Below are 17,948 nucleotides of genomic sequence, written 5' to 3' on the forward strand. Positions count from 1 at the left end.
TGCCCTCAATCAGTGAATCATTTGCATTTGTTATATTATGGAACTGATGTATCTTAGGACTGTAGTTTTCCTTGGTGTTTTTCTTTTGGGGATGGAGGGTTTAGGGGGCAGGATGGCGATTTGTTTGCTCTTGTTTTGTTTGTAATTGTTAATTTTGTAAAACTCAATCAAAATCATGTTTAAAAAAACCCTCCAAAGTGCATCATAGTGTCATGGCATGTATTTGTCACGCTCCCTGCAGCAAAGCAGAGTATAATATCAGACTTGGCCAAACCATGGCGTGGAGTCTAACGAGCCCTCCACCAAGTCTTCACCTAGAACCCCCGCAAGGAAATATGGGCTTCGCTGCTGAAGGTCTCAACTCTTAGGATAACCCTCTGACTTGATAACAGTTTGAAATATAGCAGAAAGATCCAATTCACGTAGTCAACAATCCAGGGTCTTGTACACATTCAGGCTTAAATGGTTCTACGGAGATCCATAATCGTAGTCAGCAATCCAAGTCCAAAATACTAGTTGGAAGCAAAGTACCAACAGGAGTATCAAAAGTCAGAGTCAGGAAACAAGCCAGGTCATACAAAGGAATACTGGAGGTAACAAGGATTCATGGGAGCCAGAGAGCAAGAAGGTAAAATTATCGCTCCGACACTGATCTAATGTACAGAGCCATCTTTAATAGTGCAGGAATTAAAATTCCCTGCCTAGTGATCACATGACTGCAACCCCAATCGGAAGCCGCTTACCTGACTGAGAGCTGACGTGGAAGGAGCAGACAGCCACAGCAGAAACCTTAGGAGCCGGAGCAAGGGACAGGTAAGTAATGTATCTTACAGTATTTTGTACGCACCGTCTCAATGTACAGTGTCACCAGGCAGAAATCCAGGGGTGTAGTATGCTGGGGGCGCCTGTGTGATAATCATATGACCATATGGTTTTTCAATTAATGAAATACTTGTATGCGAGCGCAGGTCAGTTGGCTTTATGTTCCCGGCTGACACCATCTTTCCGGCGTGAGCCCTAGGGATAAGGTCAATGTATCCATGAATTTAGGGTGAGGGGTGGACTGAGAAGAAGGTGGAGCAGGCTCTTTGCAACCAAGCATATGGTGGAGAGGATCACATTAATGAAAGTAAGTAAAGAGAATAAGAGAAAATTCTTATTTCAGTCTCCTGGACAAAACCATGTTACAATGCAAGGGGTGCAAACTAGTTTTCTGTTATGTGCAAAACAGAAAGCTAATTTGCACCCCTTGCATTGTAACATGGTTTTGTCCAGGAGACTAAAATAAGAAGTTTCTCAAGTTAAGATCCTTAATGAATCAGGCCCTAGAATCTGATTGGTTGCTGTAGGCAATATCTCCACTTTTCAAACATGCTGGAAACTCGCAGCTTGTTACATTTATCCCAAAATCTGTTCACACCTTTTAAATGTGTGTGTGTCCCCCTCCTCCAGTGCAACATGGTTTTTGCCAAGGTGCAAAATTGCACTTTCTGGGTGAATTTACTCCTAATGCTAAATGAGGCCCTAGATGAGAAAGGCTCACTAAATAGGCATACCAAAGACAACCTGTTTGCAAAATAAGGGATGTCAATGCAACATGGCTTATCCTGTTTGGACTCTAGCGAGGAAATGTCATTTATGATAGCGCCACCAATATTGTGAGAGCATTACAGCTGGGTGAAATCCATCACAATCCCTGTTTTGTTCAAACAATCAACTTGGTGGTACAGAACTTTTTGAAAAATGACAGGGACGTGCAGGAGATGCTGTCTGTGGCCTGAAAAATTTCGGGACATTTTCGGCACTCTGCAACAGCATGTAGGAATTTACAGCAGCCGCAAGAACAATTTATTTTGCCCTGCCACCAACTTAAGCAAGAGGTGGTAACAAAGTGGAATTCCACACTTTATATGCTTGTGAGGATGGAAGAACAGCAAAATGCCACCCATGCTTAATCCACAAACCATGACATTGTGAAAGGAAGGGGAATGTATTTTAGTCCAGCGCAGTGGAGAATACTTTCCGTGTTGTGCAAGCTGCTGAAACGATTCAAAGTAGTCACCTGTGAAGTGAGTTCAGACACTGCTAGCTTGAACAAAGTGATTCCCTTAATTAGACTTTTAAAAAAAGCACCTTGAAAACTTGAAGGAGATGAAAAAAAATAATTATATTGAGTATGTTGAACTTGTAGATGAAGTACTTTAATTGCTTTGCCAGGATCGTAGAGTTATTAACTTCTTGAAATCGGCGATTTTGGCGACTATGCTTGATTATTGGTTTAAGAGCTATGTCTTCTTTTTATTTCCAACTGTATCAGATCACAAGATATGCAATGAGCTCCTGGTGAGCAAGTTAACAGCTGAAGTGGTTCGTGACACGGTGGCGTCCCTTCCTTCAGTTTCTCAGTCTACTGCTGGTAGGAAAAAACTAAGCTTTTCTAAGAGAACCAGGGATGATGCAGATGATTCAGCAGAAGATTTTGACATCTGGTCTAGTCAAAAACAATTGACCAAAAATCGGGACACCTCTGCCGTAACGCCAACTGATCCTGCTATCAACATCCTAAAGAATGATGGAGGATTATTTTAACAACAGCATAGAAATAGAAACGTAGAGACAGTCCCTCCATATACTGGGGAAAAAAAAAACGATTTTTATACTTACGATAAATCCCTTTCTCTGATTCCATCTGGGGACACTGCTACCATGGGGTTGTAGCTGGGACGTGTGGAGTTGGGACTTAACTAGTTAAACTGTGGCTGCTGACAGACTCCTCCCCTCTGCAGCTAGTCAGTGTAATTCTAAAGCCCTCAAGGAATGGGAGTCAAACAATCAAGAAGCAAACAGCAGAACAACAGAAGGGAGGGAACGCAGTGTCCCGCAGATGGAATCTGAGAAAGGGATTAATCATAAGTATAAAAATCCTTTCTTCTCTTTCTTCCTATCTGGGGGACACTGCTACCCATGGGGACGTAGCAAAGCAGCTCCCCTAAGGGAGGGACCGTCCAGCATGCCCAGATCATAGCACGCTACAGCCGAAGCTAGCATCCGAGGACGCAAACTCACTGAACTGATAAAGTTTGGTGAATGTATGGACCGAGGACCACGTGGCCGCTTGGCATAGCTGATCAGCCGAAGCCCCATTCTGCAAGTCCAGGAAGCCCCCACAGACCTGGTAGAGTGTGCCGTAATGTGGGTAGGCACAGTCCGGTCAGCCCTAAGATACGCCTGTTCTATTGTAAAGGTAAGCCATTTGGCAATGGTCTGCTTGGAAGCTGGCCAGCCTCTTTTCCGTGCATCGACCAGGATAAAAAGAGAGCCCGTACGCCAGATGTCCAAAGTTCTTTAAACATAAATACGTAATGCTCTGACCATGTCTAATTATTAAGGTGGAACTTGCGGAAGCAACTTGAAACACTGGCACCACTATTTCCTGATTAATGTGAAATCCGGAAACTACTTTTGGTAGAATGGAAGGGTGAGTCTGAAGCACCACCCATGTCATCAAGGAAGACCAGGAAAGGTTCCCTGCAGGAAAGAGCCCCAAGCTCTGAGACTCGTCTTGCCAACAATATGGCCAGCAGGAACACCACCTTCTATGTCAGAAACCTAAGGTCCGCTGACTGTAAGGGTTAAAAAAGAGGGTTCTTGTAGCATAGATTAGTACCAAATTCATATCCCAGAGTGCCGTGGAAGGAACAAAGGGAGGTTGAATGTGCAGGACCCCCTGCAAAATAGTACGGACTTCCAGAATGTCAGACACACGCTTCTGGAGGAAGACGGAAAGAGCCGAGACCTGGACCTTTAAGGATTCCAGGCGGAGCACTACATCAAGACCATTTTGAAGAAAACAACAATCTGAGCAAATAAAATTTACTTGTATTGTGTGCCCGGGCTTCACACGATTTAATGTAGATGCACCATATTCTATGATAATTGCAGGCTGACACTGGTTTCTTAGCCCGTAACAGGGCTTTTACCACCCTGGAGGAAAACTCATTTGACTGCCAGAGGCTGGCTTCAACAGCCATGTCGTCAAAGCCAGCCGAGACAGGTCCTGATGCTGAAAAGGACCCTGTAGAAGGAGGTCGTCGAGAAGAGGCAGACGAAGTCCTTGACCCACTGCCATGAATTGGATGTCTGCATACCATAACCTGCGGGGCCAATGGGGAGCTACCACTATAACTGGGAGTCCTCCCTGCTTTACCCGCCAGAGTACTCGAAGAAGCATTGGAATGGGAAGGAAGATACCCCAACTGAAAATTCCAGTGCATTGTCAGTATGTCCACCACCAGCGGGTCCCTTGCACTTGCACAGAATCTGGGACAGTGTCTGGACTCCATAAGATCTAGATATAGAAGGCCCCACTTCGGGACTAATATCTGAAACACTTCTGGATGGAGCGACCATTTCCCTGGTATTGCTGTGTGACGACTTAGTAAGTCGGCTTCCCAATTTAGAATGCCTGGAATGAATAGGGCTGATAGAGATGGGACGAACTGTTCTGCCCAGGCAAATATCTGGGCTGATATGCCCATTGCCTTTGGACTCCTTGTCCCGCCCTGTCTGTTGATATATGCCACCACCGTGGCATTGTCTGATTGTAATCATATTGTGAATCCCTGAATTAGGGACTGAGCCCCTTTGAGAGCCATTAACACGGCCGTCAACTTCAGGATATTTATTGGAAGGAAACTTTCTTGTCCTGACTAAAGACTCTGAAGGTGTAAATGTAGTGTCACTGCACCTCAGCCCTTTAGACAGGCATCCGTTGTTAAGATGAGCCAGGAGCATGGGGCAAAGGATCTGCCCATGCTTAGATGTTCTTGACTCTTGCACCATCTGAGAGATAGACGAGCCTCTGGGGACAACAGTATCCTCTGATGCTGCAAATGGAGAGATGAACCTGACCACTTCTTTAGAAGATCCCCCTGGAAGCATCTCGAGTGAAACCTTCCATAGGAGATTGCCTCGAAGGTTGAGACCATCTTGCCCAGTAACCTCATGCAAAGAAGCATGGAAGGTTTGTGACTGTCTAGGTCACTAGGTCTTGTAGCGAGCAAACCTTGTCCTGTAAAAGGAAAATTTTCTGTCTTCTGTTATCCATTATAAGACCTAAGAAAATCATCCTCTGAACAGGTATTAACTTCGACTTCTGGACTTTTATCAACCAACCGTGAAGCTGCAGGTTCTCTAAAGTGAGGTGTAAATGGTGATGAAGAAGCTGATCTGAGGGGGCTTTGATCAGCAAGTCGTCGAGATAGGGCACTATGCTCACCCCCATAAATCGTAGGCAGGCAGCCATTACTGCCATGATTTTTGTAAAAACTCTGGGCACTGTGGCTAGACCAAAAGGAAGTGCCCTGAATTGGTAATGGACCACTCATGCCGTGAAGCGGAACAATGGCTGGTGTCCTTCCCATATAGATACATGCAGATATGCGTCCCGAATACCTATGGATGCCAGGAATTCTCCCCCCTCCAACCCATTTATCACTGAACGAAAAGACTCCTGTCTATTCTTAAGTGTAGATTTAGAGACTTAGGGCTAGATTTACTAAGCTGCGGGTTTGAAAAAGTGGGGATGTTGCCTATAGCAACCAATCAGATTCTAGCTATCATTTATTTAGTACCTTCTACAAAATGACAGCTAGAATCTGATTGGTTGCTATAGGCAACATCCCCACTTTTTCAAACCCGCAGCTTAGTAAATCTAGCCCTTTAAGTTCAAAATGGGATGGAAGGAACTGTCCGGTTTGGAGACCAAAAAGAGATTTGAGTAGAATCCCTGGCGTCTCTGATTCTATGGGACCGGTCAGATTACTCCCGCTGAAAGAAGAGAATCTACACATTGCAACATCGCTTGCCTTCTGTTGTGGTCGAGGGGCAAGGACGTTGCAAAGAACCGATGAGGGGCCTGATCTAAAAGATCTATGATATATCCCCTTCATGTAATATCATTATTGCATGATTCCAGGGATCTGGAGAGGAATTAATCCACTGTTCTGTGAACAGTCACAGATGCCCCACACTCCTGCGGCCGCGAGGAGAGGACATTGAGAGTCAGACTGATGGTTTCCCCGGATGTCTGCACTGGCGTCTGATACCAAGACCTTACACTATTGGAGAGGCCTCTGAACCTAGGCCTAACTCTGCTGCTTGTCTGGCCTCTAAAAGCGGGACCTCCATGAAAAGGCAGGCGAAAGGAGCTAAACCTCGGAGTACCAGGCTTTATCACATTCACAGGAAGGGAAGTACTCTTCCCCCCTGTCGCCTGGAAAATAAAGCTATCTAACTCTGGTCCAAAAAGTACAGAGTCTGAATAAGGAAGGGCCTCCAAGGCCCTTTTGGATTCTGTGTCAGCTTCCCAAAACTGAAGTCAGAGGGTTCTTCTAGCCACTACCGCAGTAGCTGACAAAAAAGATGATGACAAGGATGCTGAGATCTGCGCTGCCTCATACAGATACTGTGCAACTTCCTTCAGGTGTAAGGCCAGGGGAAGAAGACCGAATCCTGCAATCCCTCTGCCAGTCGGTCAGCCCACGCTTCCATCGCCCTAGCAACCCATGCAGAAGACAGCATGGGTCTAAAGGAGGCTCCCACTATATCATAAATGGATTTTAAAAATCCTTCCATGATCAGTGACATCCTGAAGATTGTCGGTGCCCGAAACTGGCAGAGTAGTCTGGCGCACCAGTCGTGCCACCTGTGTAACCACTATAGGAACCCGTTCCCAGGCTGCTAGGTCATCTGGATGCAATGGGTACAGGGACAGAAACTTACGTGGAACCACCATTTTGCGATTGGGCTGAGACCGGGCTAATTCAGCAATCTCCCTTAATTCCGAAGAAGGGGGGGACATAAATTACGGGTTTTTTAACCTTTTTGAATAACGCATGGTAAACTGGTCTAGGCTCGTCAATGTCTGCGAGATCTAAGCCCGCCTAACTGCCAGAACCAGATCCTCAACACCTTGGTTTTTATTAGAGACATCCAGGTCTAAGACCTGTGACTGGAAATCTGACTTATGCAGAAGTTCCCCGTCCTCCTCTGATGAAGCCTCAGCGTCAGAGACCGAGAAGAGAGGAAGGCTCATTTTCTGTCTTTTGGTCCTGGGTAGTCTAAAAAATGGTTTAATTTATCTATACCGCTAACCAAAGCACTGGACCAGGCCAGTTCCCCCTGGGAAAGGCCCGAAGGAGCCAATGAGGATGGAAAGCCACTTGGACCTACACCTGTATTCTCCTCTTGTTGAGGCAATACTGCCGTTTGGGGTACCCAAACTAGAGAGGCAGAGGGGTGTTCTTCTACTAAAGTCTTTTTTGCACGGCTCAAAAGCTGCACCAGAGAGTCTACGGACTGTTGTAAGGACATTGCCCATTTTGGTTCCTCCATGGCTATAGGAGCTGAAACCTGAGACTGCGCGGCACACGCAGAGGGCCCCCGTGTCCTGTTGTCTCATACGTAATTTTATTTTACATTTTTAACAATTATAAAACTTAGTGTCAAAGTCAAATAATTGGATGAAAGAAAGTATATTGATTAATATTGTTTTTAATGTGCAATTGCGATCAGTACGCCACGTGTCATGACGCAATCTCACAATAAATAACGCACGCATACACTTACACATTCACTTGTACGTAGTTCATTTTTATGAATAAATATTATTGAATTTATAGTTATATAGGATAATGGTAAGAAGCACTTTATTGAGATCTAAGATTCAGGTTACAGGAAACATCATGTTTGGTGTCATTCTAATCCCCTATTTATCCTTAGTGATTCGGTTCCATCGGCTATGAGATCGCACCTCGTGTATGCTAGTTATGGAATACATGGAAGTAGTGATCAGAATGGTATTGTGTGTATAATGTAAACAGACCAGTTTGAACTAGCTTTCGGCGGGAAGATTAGTATGCAGCTGTTGGAGAGCTGACCCCCACTAGCCTGAACCTATGGAAACATGCCAAGTCATCTGTATTATATTTACTGTAACACCAAATGTATATATATTTCTCTCTTTGACAACAGACTTCAGGACTGAATGGCTGGATCCAGCGAAGCACGGTGTATTTATTGGCTGTACTTAATTAATTGTTATTCTTTTGCTTCCGCTAATAAATTGCTTTGTGAGTAGGAACAACACAAATCGCATAGACAATGATTATTGGTAAACGATAAAATAACTTTAAAATGAGCTTTCGTAGATTTTCCTTTATCAGACATGATTACTGAATAGGAATAGAAAATATAGCATACAATCACACAGATATAGATTAACCGCTAAGAATATTACTAATCCCTGACAAAGTCACCAGTAGTATCTTAGATATTTTTATTTTATTTTATATATGTATACATTCTTAGTGATTAGAGAACAATATATTCAACACTGTAACTACAACACTATGGGGTAAATGTATGAAGCTCCGGGTTCTTCAACACCCGCGAGTTCGGCGTCTTCAGCGCTTAAATTTAAAGCGGCAATGCCTTGTAAAGGGAAATTACAAGGCATTGCCACTTTAAATTTAAGCGCTGAAGACGCCGAACTCGCGGGTGTTGAAGAACCTGGAGCTTCATACATTTACCCCTATATCTGTTTGTAAACACAGTATACCTCCTCATATGTGTGTATACATTTTTAGGGGGGTATTCAATTGTTAGCGTTAACGGGAAAAAACGAGCGCTCAAAAAATATTAGCGTTTATACGGTAATATTGCGCGTGAAAAGCGTTAATACGGTAGTTTACTCGCGGAATTTCAGCTCGCCGCTCAGGGAGCAGTGAGCTGAAATTTCGCGAGTAATTACCATATTAACGCTAAGATTTTTGGAGCGCTCGTTTTCCCCGTTAACGCTAACAATTGAATACCCCCCCTTAGTGAGTAGAAACCCAATATATTCCATTGTCTAACTAAAACACCAAATTTGTTGAAAAACACAGTATACCTCCTCATATATATGTACACATTTTTAGTGAGTAGAAACCCAATATATTCCATTGTGTAACTACAATACTACATTTGCTGTAAAACACTGTATAAATCCTCATATATATGTACACATTTTTAGTGAGTAGAAACAATATATTCACTTATGTAACTACAACAATATATCTCTTGTAAAACACCATATACCTCCTCTTATATAGCAAGAAAAGTGTAACATAAGGATTAAATAATACTTAGCCTATCCAGGCTAATGTATAGCAGGCAGGAGGGAGGCCAGCAGCAGCCAAGTCTGTTCGAGTTTTGACTGCAGAAGTTTCCTTCTCCAGCCGAAGCTTTGGCCCTGTGGAAGAAAACAATCTGCTGATTAAGACAGAGGGAGCTCTATAATAACTCCTCCTGTCTCCAGCTTCCAGTGGCCTCCTGACTGCTTATAAGAGTTTGTCTGCGGCGCTTTTCATATCATATCAAGCCCGCAGACTGCCTCTTCTTAATGCATAAAAAGCTTTGTGTACTGTAGCACCGTCCCTCAAGGACAATTCCATCTTGTACCACTTTTCCTTTCAGCTACCGCTGTGTGCCAATGTTACCTATATGCTATAAACGGTTGTGTGTTTTGCAAAACTTAGCCTTCCCAAGACACCCATTGATGATGCAGATGATTCAGCACAACATCTGGTCTGGTCTACTCTGAAAGAATTGACCAAAATTCGTGATACCGCTGCCGCAACCCCACCTGATCCTACTATCAACATCCAAAGAATGGTGGAGGATTATTTATTTATTTTTTAATGTTATAAAGACAACAGTTTTATTAACAAAGAAAAACGTTGCTTGCAGAAGTAATGTAAGCATGGATGTCTAAATAGATTTCTATATGCATTACTCAAACCTTCCACATTGCTGCTGTTTCATCAGTATTGTGCAAAGTGTTTGTAATCTGCACTTTACGTCACAGGTACATAGCTATATTTTCATTGTTTGGGGATTGGGACCGATTCGAAGCTCAGTGATGACCTTGCTTTTTGCTGTGAATGTCAATGGCTCTTCTTAGGGCATTGTCTGGAACAAGATTCGATATACTCATGTCAGAGTGGTCACAGCCAATTTTTGCACAACTGGCGGATTGACCTTTCTGAAGTTTGTTTTCAATCATCCTTTCAATTGCTTTTCTCTCGTACGTGTGAACACATACTTTGTTTTTCACTGGGTTCACCATCTCCAACTATGTAACAGGAGTGCTCTGGGTGACGGCAATCTCCTGGTTTTCAGTTTCCAAAGCTTAGTCTGCAGGGGCCGGTGACACACCCATTTGTTTTCTCAGGTCTCCAAGCTGTTCTTTAAACTGGACATATTTATCATCCTGCCGTAGGCCTCCTCTGTATTATTCTACTGAAGCACACTGTATCTTTCATGTACAAGCTCTCTTAAATCCGGTATCTCATGCAGTGGGTCATGTTTTAGCTTAAGTGCAGTCTCCTCAACTGCATCTATATATTGGTTTAAATCTCAGCTCACTGCAGCGTATTCCAACATGACAGATTTCATGCTCCCCACATGTTCCGTGTCACAGTCTGTTTGAAGCAAATCTAATGCCACTCCAGTTGTAATATCCATTCCTGTGTCCACATAAGTTTGGCAGCTCTTCATGAATGAGAGGAAGGTATCCACAGAGGAGAAGGAGGTTAAAGATGTAGCACATGCAGACATAGTTTAATAATGTAGAGATCATTGACAGCACTGTTGAGCTTAAGGCAACTAAGCTATTGGTCGCTGGAGCGCTTGGTTTGTTAAACTGTGCATGTCCTTTTCAATATCTAACATAAGGGTGGGAGGGTCCAAGGACAATTCTATCTTGCACTGCTTTTCTTTGTTTTCTGCCACTGCTGTGTGGCAATGTTTCCTAGATGTGATAAGAACTGCTATGTGTTTGTGTCATTGCTCTGTCGCTTAGCATCCAGCCAGCTTGCTGTCTGAAAGTGCATTAGAATAATATTGTGACCTGTGAGGTGGTCAAACTTGACTGGAAATGACTGGTAATTAGTGTTATTGAGTTTAATAATAATGTAGGAACAAAAAAAGTAAAAAAATTATGTGATTTTAGCATATTTTAGAGATTTTTCTAAAAAAAAATAAATTCAAAATCAAAACACGCGAGGGCGGTTTTGCCAAAACCAAAACACGAATTAAATCCAGATTCAAAACCAAAACCTAGGGGTCAGTGAACATCTTCTAGTATGAAGTGTTTCGCACACCCTTTTTTTATTTGGAAAAATTTGGCCAGGCCCATCTTTACCTTCATTGCACTTATTTTTTTTGGTCATGATCACTCAAATGTACATTAATATGTAATATGTTGGTGGTTTATAACTAAAAGATAATAATGTAGTATATACTGTAGACTGATGAAAAAATATTAAATAAATGTGCATAACTAATTTTTCAAATAATTTGTTACCCGTAAGATAATTTATAAACATTTTTGCCCCTCTAAATCATACTGTATTAAAACTCCCATTGTACCTCCTGTTATATTAACATTGCCCTGCAGTGTAACAGTGGTGTGTTTACCAATCTCGCTTATAAAAAGCAGTGTATTGTAACTGGCAATGTAAATTCAAACTCAGGAGAACTTGCAAAATTGCAGCTTCATACAATTGGCGATTTGTATAGCTAGAGTGGTAAAAAGTAGGGATTGCGATTTGCAGCAATTTTAAGAATGGTGATTTTGAAAGAAACACTTCTATGGTGATTTTACATCAAATCACCGTTTAATACATTGGCGATTTTAAAATCGCAGCTTGATACATTTACCCCCAGAACAAAGTCCAATAGAAAGCCTGTGGCTGATGTTCACATATAATAGTCAGCCTACTTGAAAGAACTTTAACTAGTCAGTCAAACACATCATTTTATCATGGTCCCCTCTGAGCTACATACATTGATGCTGTCCTTGTGGATGGCAGATGTGATATGGCATAGAGATCAATGGACACTTTTTGAGTTTTCACAGTTCAAGAAACAGCTTTAGAAATTGCTCGAGTGGATGAGCCCTAACTCGTCAGCCCTGAGCTACAAGAGTAAACCCAAAGTAAAACATATGTATTATCAAGATAAAGATTCCTGAAAAAAGGGATGTGTTTGTGTTATGGTTAACGACTACTATCATGAGCCTGTAGAACAGGATGAAGAGGTCTTCACCTATAGCAACCATCTTTTCCATAGTGCTCGTTGCGCTCACAAGTACTCAGATGCCCCCTGGTCTTACACTCAGCGTAGCACAAGCTTATGAATGTAGTGCAGCGCGGGATAGCGGGAATGACAAGCGAATAGTGATCAGGAACAGGCCGTGATCTAGGGTCCGAAGCAGGTAACGCGGTGAGGTACAGGCAAAATGTCAGGGCTGGCAGCACTCAAAGGGAGTCCAGGGCAAAAAGCAAACAATCAAAAATACAGATGATCAGGCGCCCCGAAGGTCAATCTTAGAGAAGATAGTGGCCAATTTCAGTTGATCGAAGAGAATGGAGATGTATTTTAGATGGTGATATTTTACAAACCACGATAGTCAATGCAAGGCCACAGGCTGCCATCTTTCTTGGCTACAAAGAAACACCCGGCTCCTACCAGAGACTTGAAAGGTCAAATGAAGCCTTTTCGAAGATTCTCCTCCACGTATTGCTCCATTGCCTAGGTCTCAGAAATGGACAAAGCATATAAGCGTCCTTTAGGCAACTTTAACCTCTGAATAAGATCGAATGCACAATCGCTATTCCGATGCAGGGCAATAGAGTCCAACTTTTTCTTTGAAAATACATCATGAAATTCTTGGTAAGGAGCAGGAAGAGATTCCAGACCAGACCGAAGGACTCAAAGTGGTAAAGTCAAGCAGGTGAATGAACACTCAGGACTCCAGCAAATGATCTCTCCTTTCTTCCAATCGATATGGGGATTATGGCAGTGCAGCCAAGGATGCCCCAGAATCAAAGGAGCGCAAGGACAGAAGATCAAATAGAATGAGAGAACCTCAGAATGAAGGATACTGACAGATAACTGAACGGGTGGAATCTTGGCGTGAATCCTGCCTCCAAATAGAGGGTTACTGACCAATCCACAGATGGTGATACCGGAGTCCAACTTAATCAAGGGAATACCAAGAGTCTGGGCCAACTTGAGGTCAAGGAAATTACCGTCAAGGAGACGACCGAGACACAGGCAGGCGAAGAGAGCGAGAAGTGGCAGCTAGGGGCACCACAGTTTGTATGCAAATAAATGTGACCATCATGTATTTATCTTTAATTAGAGAAAGCTGGCATTTTCTAACCACTATTTGAGACAGCAGTACTTCTCTATTTTGGATCATACTTGTGCAGTTCAGAACCTTACAATACATATATAACAACATTTGAGCTTTTCGCCCTAAATCAGACTCACTTTGCAGTCTTAAGAGCTGTGGGTATAGCTATAGAAGTAGATAATAATGAATTGAACTTTACTATCCTGTTTCATAAAAAAAAATATTGATTTTAAGTGAGAACTTACCAGGTTATAAGAGTGAGTAGACACAGATTAATGGCTGACTAACACATGAGTACGGACTTCAATACGGGTGGAACTATAAAGGCTTGAACAGATCACAACACTATGATCTGCTGCTTGATAAATACAGTGAGAGTATAAGGGGCAGTGCAGTAATTATTTTACTTCATATTTAAATAAAACCATTTCAGTACTTAAGTGTATGTATGTAATGTTTTCCTTTATATGTTTACTTTTACGTTTGTTTAGTTCTTTATACAACGGCGATACATGACGACTCCTTGCTGTTGTTTGATTGATACGTCCTTAAAAGGTCTCCCATAATAAACCTCTGAAGAGAGGTGCTTAGAAACTGGTCACATTTTAACTTACCTGCAGATTTTGACAGAAATCCCTTTCTAGAAAGGATACCTTGTCCCATCTACCTGTGCTTGTAGACACCAGTCTAATATTGTTGAAGCAACAATAGACTTTGTCAAACGAAGTGCCAGCCAGCTGTAGAATTCTTGTTTACATCAAAACACTCATCCTGGGCATATTGACCAAAATTATTTCCTTGCTATAACGTACAAGTTACAAATTCATTCTGTATCATTTGTTATTTTTTTTGAGCTTTTGAATTTTTTTTACATTGCTTTTGAATTGCAAACAGACAATATGCCATGCGTAGTAACTGTAACTCGGATAAAAAAATCATGTGCCTTGGAAAGATTAGTAGCATTGGACTATGTAAAAATATCTGTTGTCCTTGGCCCTGGTATCTGGTTGCGATCAACATCTAGTTCTGACTATTATCTTAGATTTGTAACATGCCACAGTGCTCTGCAGTTCCAGACAATGGAGAGGAGAGAGAATACATTAAACAGGGACATACAAGATAGATAAAATAAATGCAGACATGAAAACCACAGGTAGGGGAAGTTTATCATTAAAGTGTAAGCTCATGACAGAATTACACTCTAATGCATCAAAACTAAATTGAATCCTAGGTCTCCCTAATTTGGCACTACACCCAGCAACGGGCAGAAGGCATTCACCTGGGACTTCCGCAAGGTGGTTTAGTCTTAGCTACGTCTGTTCCGGAAGGTTGTGGCCCTCACTAAAAGTAACAGCGGAAACCTTTCAGGGAATTATCCTGTAATTGTCTGCAGACAGTACATTTACAGGGAGGTTGATTAATAGGGGAAGTGTAATAGCCTACGGGCGGCAGATTTACCACTAGAATGGTGGAGGATACGAGGAGATGTGACAGTCTGCGGGTGGCAGGTTTACCACTGGTATGGTGGAGAAAACACGTAGACACAACAGTCTGCTGACGGCAGATATCACAGGAATATGAATTCAGATTGGAGGTATAATAGTCTGCGGACGGCATGTTTACCACTGGTAGGAGGAGAATACACAGAGGTGTAATAGTCTGCGGATAGCAGATAGCACAGAAATGCAGAATCAGTTTGGAGGAGTAATACTCTGCAGAGAGCACGGAAATGTTGATTGACACAGGAGGTGTAGGAAGCCACGTCCAGCACCTGGGGATAGGTGACCAAAAGAAGAGTCACAGAGCTATTGCAGGAAGTGCCTTTTAAACTTGGAGCCACTTTCCACCAGCCTATGAGAGAGGGGACAGAGGAAATAAACAGATAGGGTCTGCGCATGCGAAGACCCGAATGAAGATGGTGGCTGGCCACGATGGAGCGTGGTGGTCAGCGGGGACCAGGTTAGTGTGCCGGCATCGGATATGGAGACCAAATGCCCGACATGTGACAACAGCTTTGTGCATCAGTATTCACGATTTAGAAGAATTTGATTCTGGACTTAAATTATAAGGTAATGATCTCCCCTTTTAATTAGAAAAATTAGTTAGTTTTATAATCAATATGTCAGAGGCTCTATAACAGCTATGTTGTGAGCACTGATTGGATGCAGCGGCAGCTGTTGGCAAGACCTGGAAGAATTTATATATAAAATCCATATATCATTTTGATTTTCAAAAGACATCAGCCATTCTTTTGATGGTATAGATTTGATAGCATTAGATATTTTTACTTCTATGAATAAAATCACAAACAAAAATCTGAATTCTTCCCAAGATTACTCATACATAATTGGTGTAACCCCAGATATATGTCCCATCATTCAATCGCCCCATTTCTCTGTATACATTTGGGAGACACTGCTTACCAAGGGGTATAGAGGGCATTGTACTGGAGTAAGGCACCTATTAATCTACAAACTTGTTTGTATACTTTTACTTCACCCTCTGTACCCCACCTTCCATATTTCCTTTTTTTTTGCCTGCCCTGCTCAAAATCCATGCCGCCTCCTACACCACCAGGGGCACCTAGTCCCTACTAGGAAAACCACACAGGCCCCAACCATGGAATTATGGTGACAAATGAAGGTTGGTTCTCGATTACCAGACTAGAACCTCGCTCTGGAGGTCCAAAAGTTGAACGAGCAACAGATTTGCTATGAAGCAAGAATTATTTTTTTCATTTGAAAACTGCAATTAAGGAGGCATGAGAGATTGTGACAACTGATGTCGAATAAACCACAAGTGGAAAATACATACATCTGCTGGGCTACGATCAGACTGGACCAAGGATGTTTTTTCAAAATGGTATATGTGTCCACTTTGCCACCTGATTTCATGCCTAAATCCTTGCTGGGCCAGACACAAGACAAGTGGTTTGTGTGTAACTGACCGCCCTGTGTTAATTCCCACTATCAATTTCGTGGCCCAACTGGATTTAACCCTTGCAAAACTACAGCTACTTATTCAAAATGATAAAATATGGTGATTGTGCCTACTTCGTCATCTGATTTCATACCCTAACCCATGCTAGGCAAGGGTAAATACAATTGCAATTTGTGTAAGAAACCCCCATTAGTATTAATCTAATGTTTAAAAAAAAAAACTAGTAAATTTGAAAATGAAAAATGGTATTCATTAAACTACTTGAACAAAGGTTTTGAAACATAAAACGTCAATTACATTACATTTCTTAAACTCAGTTTTAACCGGATTTGTATTCAGAAGTCTATATGACTGCTTTATATTAAACATGAGTATACAAGCCTTTATTTTAAACAAATTTGCATATACTTTGTAAGAGACTCAGAAAATTTCCAGTGATATATAACACATGATTTCTGTACAGCCTATCAACTTTCTTGCTCAGGGTAACATATGCAATGTAATAAGACCTTATATTTTTCAAGGAAGCTGATTAGACTTTGACATACTTCAGCAGTTCTTTAGCTTTTGCAGATTATGTTAACCATTATGATGCCTCACTTGCCTAATAATCATGGTAAAACATTAGACATTAAGGGGGGTATATTTACTAAACTGCGGGTTTGAAAAAGTGGATATGTTGCCTATAGCAACCAATCAGACTCTAGCTATCATTTTGTAGAATGTACTAAATAAATGATAGCTAGATTCTGATTGGTTGCTATAAGCAACATCTTCACTTTTTTAAACCCGCAGTATAGTAAATATAACCCTAAGTCTGTCTGCAGCAATATTGGTTAATTCATTCACATTCCTAGCAGCGTTAGCACAAAAAGCTTTAATCTACCTGGGAGAATTTACACATTCAAATGCTTATCTCTTTCAAGGCATAAGGGGCACAGACATTTCCTTAACCTTATACTGAAGCATCATTTTCCTTTATTCTACCACAGTACATTAAAGTGCCAGAAACCTATATTTCCCACTGCTGATGGACATAATTTACATTCAAACAATTTCTAGTGGCTTTTCCAAAAATGTAAAAGAATAATCATAAATTGTTCATGTATCAACTCTAATGGACAAAATTGTATTTTTTTTTTAAATGTTTTTTTTTGGGGGGTGGGGGTGTTTAATAATGACACATTAGCTTCACTCACATAAATACCTTGTTGGAATGAACTCAAACAAAGTTTCTCATTACCATTTGACCCTGCCTTCCCTCTACCAATATTTCCGTGATTAAATTGGAACTTTACAGAAATTATGTTATTGTTTTTCTAAAGCTTAGAACCGAATGGTCATTTATATTAAAAATATTTTACCTGCCTTTTGAACAGATTGGGGAGATTGTGGGGGGAGTTAACCGTTTTGTTGCCATAGGTCTGGAACAAATCTGCTTGCCAGGAAGCTGGAACATTTTGTATTGTTTTCTTGGGATGTGCAGTGGGTTAACAAGTCACAAATAGTAGCTTTATGCCACAGCATAACACAACAATACAGGGTGAACAGCAATACAGAATGTTCTGCATATATGGAGTCCTTTAGTGGAGAAGTGTGAGACTTCCACCATTCCCAGACACCAGCCAAAAGTAAACTAAATTTGAGCTGTTGAAAGGGCCCAAACTCCTTCCTCAGGAGGGATGGGTGGGACTTCCTCATGACTCCCAGGTGGTTAACCCTTTCCTCAGATGTGGCAGTTTCTCTCCCTGCCACAGTGGGACTG

The 17,948-nt window shown here is 41.8% G+C and overlaps 1 protein-coding gene across 2 annotated transcripts in view; it reads right to left on the reverse strand.

Moving 5' to 3' along the window:
- GTPBP3 (GTP binding protein 3, mitochondrial) overlaps positions 1–17,948 on the reverse strand; it is a 112,471-nt gene that overhangs the window by 89,907 nt on the left and 4,616 nt on the right. The window contains exon 2 of one of the 2 annotated variants that reach the window (XM_075207831.1): positions 9,139–9,292. The exons of the other annotated variant lie outside the window; for it this stretch is intronic. The gene's annotated coding sequence lies outside the window, so the exon portion shown is untranslated. The remainder of the gene's footprint in view (positions 1–9,138; positions 9,293–17,948) is intronic. 2 annotated transcript variants of the gene reach the window in all.

This window comes from Mixophyes fleayi, chromosome 1, assembly GCF_038048845.1.
Source record: "Mixophyes fleayi isolate aMixFle1 chromosome 1, aMixFle1.hap1, whole genome shotgun sequence".
NCBI classification, from domain to species: domain Eukaryota; kingdom Metazoa; phylum Chordata; class Amphibia; order Anura; family Limnodynastidae; genus Mixophyes; species Mixophyes fleayi.